The sequence below is a fragment of the Leucopleurus acutus genome (genome assembly GCF_964270905.1).
Source record: "Leucopleurus acutus genome assembly, chromosome: 1".
Taxonomy (NCBI): domain Eukaryota; kingdom Metazoa; phylum Chordata; class Mammalia; order Artiodactyla; family Delphinidae; genus Leucopleurus; species Leucopleurus acutus.
In genome coordinates, this window is record NC_139142.1 from 129,557,989 (window position 1) to 129,566,794 (window position 8,806).

General features: G+C 47.9%; 1 protein-coding gene across 1 annotated transcript in view; it reads right to left on the reverse strand.

Moving 5' to 3' along the window:
- ANXA2 (annexin A2) overlaps nucleotides 1-8,604 on the reverse strand; it is a 44,349-nt gene extending 35,745 nt beyond the window's left edge. The window contains exon 1 of the mRNA XM_082832999.1: nucleotides 8,525-8,604. The gene's annotated coding sequence lies outside the window, so the exon portion shown is untranslated. The remainder of the gene's footprint in view (nucleotides 1-8,524) is intronic.
- Between the last annotated feature and the right edge of the window lie 202 nt (nucleotides 8,605-8,806).

Here is an 8,806-nt window from a genome sequence, read left to right on the forward strand (position 1 = left end):
GACAGCTGCCTAACCATGTCCCACACGGACCCCTCGGTATGGTACAAACCAAAGACCATCGGATTCATGTAATCCTTCTCCCACAGGCACAGTACAGAGACAGAAAATGGGGATTTTAAAAAGGCTCACAAGTCTTCCTTGCTGTTTAACGGTCGACAGTTGTACTGCTCTTTCACCTCACATCAGTCCTACGTGCCACTACCAACTAAATTCCTCTATTTTATCTTGTCACAATAAATAGTTCAAAATCCATCCTTCCATGATGTTCTCTTACTCCAGCTCCGTCCAGCCCTCTATGTACTCCCCAGCAAAAGTGGACCTCAACCAAACTGCTCCTTGCTTCTCCCCAAACACACCGTAACAGCTTTAATCCACAGCACCTTGATTCGTGTCTCCTGCCTCATCTCCTTACCCTTGTCTCTTCTTCTGGTTACAGATGCTGCCCATTCCTCAAGTCACCACACCTCTGGCACCTGCTCCAATGGGGTGGCTGCAGCCCACATTCCCCGGCACTGCCTCTCCCACCTTTCAATGCCAGAAACACTTTCTGATGCCACTAGACTTACTCACCACTGAGCAGGAGTGTCCTGAGCTCCTGCCACGCGTGCGCCACACATTCAGATGGCAAATACATAGTACAATTCAACCAAACGGGGGTCTCATAGGCGCCCGAGTCCCAGTTCCCCCACAGATTGAAGAGGGCCTCTGCACACTCTAGGTGCTAAATAAACGGTCAGAAATGAGTTGCTATTTTGCATAATGAACATTTATATTTATATTGTTGATACTCATTCTGTAGGAAAAGAATGTCACAGTAACCAAAAAAACAATATCCATGAAGCTTGGGATTACTCCATGCAAGTGTCTTCTGTATCCATATAAATATTGCCTACTCCATGCAAGCTTAAGGGCAAACACATTTTCACCTTAGAAATAAAACATGGCCCTCAGGACTTCCCTGGTGGTCCAGTGGTTAAGACTCTGCGCTCTCAATGCAGGGGGCCCAGGTTCGATCCCTGGTCAGGGAACTAGATCCTGCATACGTGCCATAGCTAAAAGATCCTGCGTGCTGCAACTAAGACCCGGCGCAGCCCAAATAAATAAATATTTTATAAATAAATAAATATTAAATATAAATATTAAAAATAAATAATAAATATTAAAAATATTATTTAATAATAATTTTTTTTTTTAAACCATGGCCCTCATTTCTTCACTACATCCAATCCGCTGGTTTCTTCACTACATCCTGGTCTCTTCACTACATCCAATCCCCTGGGAATGCAAAGTCATCTTGCAGACGACTAATTAATCTCCAGAAGAAAGAGTCAGCTGTACCACTTATGTTTGTTAAAACATTAGCTTAATATAGCACATATGATTAATGAGACGATGTCAGAGTGCTGCTATCCTTGGAAGCAGAAAGAGAAAGTCTTGGCAGGGCTACTGTAGGTTACAATCACTGGTGACACCCAGGTAATCAATCAACAAGCCCCTAACACACACACACCGGGCCTGCCCCGCATTAAAGGCTGGGAGAGACACACACAAAACTATGAAACACAGACTCCACTCCTGCAGGACCTTGCAGCTCTCTTCCCTTCTCGCCCCAGGAAGACTAGCCCAGGTCACCCAGCTAATGAGTAGTCAGGGCCAGGTTCCAGGTCCCCTGACTCTTGGGCCCTTGCCCTTTCAACTTCCCCACAGTGGCTCTTCATTCCAAGAGATTGAGACATGGAGACAGAGAAAGATAAAAGCAGCATGAGTGAGACTGGCTAAGGGTCTGAGAGGTGAGGTACTGACTAGTTTGAGAAGGACACTCACTCACCCTGGAAGGTTCCAGCCAGAGAAACAAGGGAAAGCCTGAGGAGATGGGATGTGGGAGAGTGTGGCGGGGGGGCAAGAGGCCAGGTTTAAAACCAGCCATGTCTAATGTGGTGGCACGTGGGGGGCCTGAGATGTTTCTGAACGGTGCAGATTTAAGCTTGGCTATGGAAAGGGATTTGATGCCAATACTAAGTATCCATTCACCGTATTTGCTCTGGAGGCTGAATTTTCTTACTGAAACAATAGCTCTGCCTTTTTAGTGTACCTGTTGTTTTTAAGTCTCCATACCATAGGAGACAATTCCACCCCAGTGACCACTTAGCACACTGAAAAATTCATAAGCGCATTAAAATCAGAACAACCGCTCCGTGTCTGGCAGGCCTCTCCACAGACACGAAAATGGCATCACTCTTTCCAACACTACAGCCTCACAAAGATCTCCAACTGGTTTCAACTTGCAAAAAAGAAAGAGAAAAAAATCAGCAAATTCAATCTTTTGATGAGTACCTCCACATACCAGTACCTCTTATTCGCAGGAAAGGGCTCAGTGACTTAGACAAGATTGTTCCAATCGCCTTCTTCAGGGAAAGTTTTTTGTTTAAGAAAATAACTAGAGAAGTACAAGGAGACTCACTGAGAGCCATACCCAATTCAGACTGGCTTGAAATAACGCACCACTGGGAAGGGAACACAGACACTCCACCCTAACGAAGGGAACAGAACAGTTTCCTCTGGCCTTGAAAATATTAATAAATGAGACTGTTAACTGCCTGACTGGAAAAGCTCTTATAGCGCAAAGCTAGACATTAAAGAAATCCGTGCAGCTGCTGGAAATGAAGCAACTTACATCTAACATAAGCACTATCTTAAAGATAAGAGTTTGTCCTTTTTTTTTTTTAAACCCAATAGATTACACTGCATTTCACTGTTTCACTTCCAACACACAGTTGCAACAAAAATAGTACAAGTAAAACAGCTTTAACGTCTCCCTGTCCCCCCAAAAAAAGTAAAAGAAAGTTTGCAAAAAGGTTGAAACAAACAAAAAAAGAAAACCTAAAAGTTAGTGCTTCAAATAATAAAAACAAGTTCTACTGAAATGAATGAAGAACCAGATCCAGAAAGCCCAAATATTAATTCTCACAAACAAACAAAAACACATTGCGGCAGGGCTCCTCTGCCCAGCAGAATCTGAGTATAACCCAGCAGTTTCGTGGTCACACCCACTTTTAAAATGTGGAGTGTTGATGTGTTACTGCAAAACACATCCCTAGCAACCATGATGAATCAATCAGGGACTGGATGATACAAAGGAGGATTTTTTTAAAACCAAAAAAATGGGGGCGGGTGTGGGGATGGAGGGTTGGGATTCCCCGCCAAGCCCTTACTGTGCAGTCCTGGGTCTACAGGACCAGACTGACATTTTAAACCAAGAGGGGGTAAAAAAAAATGCATGAGTGGGGGGTAGGGGTAGAGTTCCCACTTTATTCACTCTCCACCCCTCCCTCCCAGAGCATTTTTATTTAACAGAACCTTCCTGAAAGCACACGGTTTTCTCCAGGCGCAAGTCATTCCCCAGAAATCCTGGAATTCTGCCCAGGGGCCTTGATCAAACTGAGCAGGATGGACACGGTGCTGCACTTGCTCTGGCCTGTCCCTTTTGCTGCCTGATCTGAATCAATATTTGTTTACTAACTCCAGACACACTGTGGCCTCAAGCTCTCAGAGCCTCTCGTTCAATCTCCCGAAGTGGGGTTGGAGTGGGCAGAAAGAGACGTGCAGAAGAATGATGTCACTTGGCACAAAGTACTCTCACGGTTGAGAGATCAAGGTCTTCACATCTACAACTCAATTTCAGTGTTTTATGGCCCAAATATTATATTTCCAATGGGGCCCTGCTGCTTACAGAAAAAAGTCTACACAGCATTCAAGATCTTCCACACTCTGGACTCTACCTACTTTTCCATAAATAAAGCACATGCAACACACACACACACACACACACACACACACACACACACACACACACACACACACACACACACACACACACACACACACACACACACACACACACACACACACACACACCCAGCACCGAAGTTAGACTGGATTGGTAATTCTCCAAACACATTCAGCACTGTCCAACTACCTCTAGGCCTGGGTTTTCAAAGTTCCCTTTACTGGGAATGCTCTATCTGGATCAGCTGACATCCTCGGGAGACTTCAGGACACAAAAAATACTGTTACCTTTCTCCTGTACCTCTCCCTGCTCTGTGCTCCTGTCTCTCTTGGTGTATCTGTGAAATATCAGAGCTGAGGGTACAAAGACGGTCTTCCATTCTGTAAGGTGGTCTTCCATTCTATCTGCCCCCAGGGTTTCTGTCTTATGCATCCCCATTTCCCCATAGGTCTGAGCACAGTGCCTAACACACTGGAGGCGTTCACTCACATTTTTGGATGGTTTACACACACTGGGTCTTTCCACATTATATCTTTTTTTCCTTCTTTTCCACTACATTCTCCTTCCTCAATTTCCTTTCTCTTCCTCGGACTGCGTATCTCAAATGCAGCTCCAGTTCCATACATTCAGAGCTGGAGGCTTCAATTCCCAGCCTCTGTTCACACCTTTGCAAAGCCTGGTAGAGCAATTCAGGAGACTGCCTCTTTCTCATACGATATGCAGCTCTTCACCTTCTCCCACAGCTCAACCTCCACCTTTAATACCGTCAGGGCCCCTTGGCTCCTAGCTCTGTCCATGGGACAACGTGGAAACGTAACCTACATCTCCTTGTGGCAAGAAAGGCAGGGAAGGAGGCAACAAGGAGGAAAGATTTGCAAGTGGCCTTGGGACTCTGACTTCCTCTGAGCTGGGAGTGTGGGGACTGGGTGTGGCAGAGAGACAAAGGGCAAAGATTCCATGTGACAGCCACTCCCTTGAGTCAGAACTTCCCACACCAAGCCTGGGAGTGTAACTCAGACCACTTACTTCGATGCTACTGACTTCTCTCTGACAAGACTGAGCTCAGATGGTTTCACAGCTTCAGGTGTACCCTAGGGGAGACTTGGAGGTAATCTCACTGGAGCCACTGCAAAGAACAAGGCTGGGCATCTCCTGACCCCTACAGCTGACCTGCTCCCCAACAAAAGAGACGGGGACCGCCACTGGCAACTGGAGGAGGAAAAACAGACCTGACAGTGAAAGAGCAGAACATTTTTTTTTAAAAGACTGGAATTTCCTCCTGATGTAGCCTACAACTAGAATAGGGTGTGGCACCAGGGAAAAAGAGGGAGGTGGGTTCCCATATGCATGCAAAAAAAGAAATTTCTATTCTTTTTATTTTTTTTTTAATTTACTTTTGGCTGTGTTGGGTCTTCGTTGCTACCCGTGCGTGGGCTTTCTCTAGTGCGCGGGCTTTCTCTAGTTGCGGCGAGTGGGGGCTACTCTTCATTGCGGTGCACAAGCTTCTCATTGCGGTGGCTTCTCTCGTTGCGGAGCACGGGCTCTAGGCGCACAGGCTTCAGTAGTTGTGGCTTGCGGGCTCTAGAGCACAGGCTTAGCTGCTCCGTGGCATGTGGGATCTTCCCGGACCAGGGCTAGAACCCGTGTCCCCTGCATTGGCAGGCAGATCCTTAACCACTGCACCACCAGGGAAGCCCTCCGTTTCTATTCTCACAGTCAAATCCAGAAGGCAGGTTAAGTCAATGATAACTTTAAACAACACTTTCCCTAAAGCAAGTAAACTATGACGCTCAGGTCTGTGGAACAGCTGGATTAAAGGGGAAATGAGCCCCAATCAAGTTTGGAAACAAATATTAATTTGGGAGAACGTAAAGCTCAAAATCCAATTACTGTCTATACAAATTCACTCGATTTTGTCTATTTTATTTTTTCCCCACTAGATTTAAAGCCTAAAGAGCAGAGTTTTGTTTTTGTTTTGGTCTGTTTTGTTCAGTGCTATATCCTCAGTGCTTATACTGTAAGTAGAACATAGTAGGTGCTTAATAAATATTGTGGCATGAACAGATGTTTAAGGCAGCCCAAGAGAGCCTGGGAACGGGTTTGTGTCCCGGTCCGGGAGGATCCCACATGCCGCCGAGCAGCTGGGCCCGTGAGCCATGGCTGCTGAGCCTGCACATCCGGAGCCTGTGCTCCACAACGGGAGAGGCCACAGCAGTGAGAGGCCCGCGTACCACAAAAAAAAAAAAAAAGAGAGCGCCTGGGACTTCTATTTGTGACACACTCACGCTCCGTTTGTAAGAAATGCCTCAGCAGGCGCACAGCCCCACATAAGGGAAGAACAAGAACAAAGGCCAAATTCTAGGCCCGATGGTGCAAGAAGAGCCTACAACCCTCAAAATCAATAACAATTATAGAAGGATATCTACCTTGCCAGGGAAACTACTTAAATTAGAAATTAGTCAGGAAACCAATGGCCATGACTGCTGGCATGTCAATCGATACAGCATTTTTAATAGCTCAAAGACAGAGGATGTTATTGTGACCCCAGTCCAAGACCAAGCTCTTGCTCAAAGCCAGTGAGTCAGCAATATTTCCTGGGCATCTGCAACAGGCAAGGCATTTAGCATTGCAAGAAATCACAAAATCTAGGCAGTCCCCTAATCATAAACCTCCAACTAAAAAATTTACATTGATGGTCACACCCTTGCACTGCAGATGCAATCCATACCTCTGGGGAAAGCCTTGACTGAAGATTTGAGATAATAGGTGGAGTCAGAAGTGCTGTATGGGATGGTCTTAACACCACTGACCACTAAGCACACTGAACCTGGCCTCATATGAGATCCTCCTTCACAATGCTTGAATATTATATTACGTGGCTCCTTCCATAGCCTCAAATTCTATAAATTACAGATGTTTAGGTTTAAAAATGCTCTTGTTATCTTTTAAATAACACATCTCCCCTGGGTTGCTGAGGATTTCAGGACCACCAACCATTCCTAATGTTGAATATAAATGAATATTGACTCAATCTGCTTGTCTCTAGCTGGGTATGAGAACACTGAAGTGGGAGGGAGGGGGGAATGCAGCAGAACTGGAGAAGAATGGACAGGCTTTTGTAATATGTGGGGGCGGGAGGGGTCTCCAAGGAGGCAGGAGGAAGAGAGTAAAGTAGAGAGGGTGATAAGGACATAATTTTCCAATTAAAATAATTTAATCAGGGCCAACCTTAAAACTTAGAAAACTTCCAGTAAAATACTTCAATTATTTACTCTTACATATTATACCTCACCCTCCTCCCACCCTCCCTCCCCACCCCCCATCACTCCCATCCCGCAAATTAGGCATTGTACTATCAGTACTTTGATATAGTGCAGGTTAAGGTAGGGGTTTTCTGGGCTAGCCTGAGAACCTAAGCACCTTCTGTAACATTGTTTCAGTGCTACAGCGCATTCTGCATTCGAAATGACCAAGTTCCGGACAGGCACAGTAGGGCACACTTTTGGACAGAACCCATCAGTACCGTCAGTATGAGCTCAGGGGTCCCGACCCCTGGACTCCAGGACCTTAGGGCTCCTGGTAAAGACCCAGCGTGCCCCATGAAGTTACTGTTCTTTTACCTCTAATAGCTTTAAAATGGCAAATCTTAACACAAAAAGAATGACACTCGGTTTTGGTATGGCACTTAATGTTTCCAGTGTGCTTTACAAATTTATTTTTGAATGAATATGGTTTTTGGAATCTTCGATAATAACCCTATGTGGGGAAAGTAAGAATGTGCATTCTTAAACCACTTTCATAGATAAGGAAATTGATGTCCACACCTTTTTTTTAACTGAGAGTTGATGGAATCCAGGCCTACAACACCAGGCGCTGGGACCCATCTCACAGAGCTACAAGGAGCAGCCCGGGGGGCTACGCCCTTTTCTGTACCCTCTGTCCCTGACTCAATGTCGCATCAGCGCCAGTAAGTCAGTGACGATTCTCCCCACAGAACCACGGGAGAACACTTCCTTTCCTGATGCAAAAGTAGTCAACCAAATAAGAAACTCTCCAGATACACGGAAATCAAAAGTTGCTCTCTTACAAGATAAGCTGAACAAAGGAGAATGAGGGGAGGTTCTTCCGTTGTTTTGTTTTACTGGGGCAGGAGGTTGATGCTAAAAACTCCCACCCCTCATCCTCCCCCGACTGCTTCCCTCCTGCTCGTCGGCACAAGTTCCACAAATGCTCGTTTGTTTCAAGTAAAGTTAACTTGGAACAGATGGGGATTACTTTCTAGATAGCCGTAGCGCTAGTGTTAAACGTGGAGGGTGCCGCACGTCTGCTCTCCACCCGACCAGGGGCTCGCAGGGAGGCCACACCCAGCCCCCCAGCGGCGCCCGGCGCGTCTGGAATGCGAAGCCTCCCTCCGCCCCCCTCCCCGGCGCCACCTCGTCGGGCTTCCCGCGAGCACTTCGCGGGGGATGCCCGACTCCCTCTTTCTGCCCTGCACGCCCCAGGCCGGGGCACACGCGGCCCCCCTCACTCCTGTCCAGACCCCCCTCGCCACTGCGCGCCCTCCTCGCAAAGCTCCTAGTGCGGACCGTCCCTTCAGCCCCCTCCCCGGACGGCCTCCCGAGTCCCCGTCTCCAGAGCTGCTCTTTGCAAGGCCGTCTCCTTCCCTCGCTCTCCACACCCCGCCAGCGCGGCGGCCCCGGGGCCATAGCGGGCGGGCGGGCGGGGCACCCCGCTTACCTGGGCCAAGCGCAGTGCGCTGCGAGCGTCGCCAGATGCAAAGCGGAGCCAGCTGGCCTGGGTGGGGCTTTTATATCCGCCACATCCTCGCGGTGCACGGGAGGCCCGCCCCGCCGCCCCCCGCCCCGCCTTCTCCTGCTCCGGCCGCTAGCACTCGAGGCAGGGTGACTCACAGTCCCGGGTCCGCCCGCTCGCCCGCGGGAGACGCCTCGCCCTGGAACGTTCCCCGGGCCGCGCCAGTGGGAGCGGCCCCACGCCCACGGCTCTGCCGTCCGATAAAGC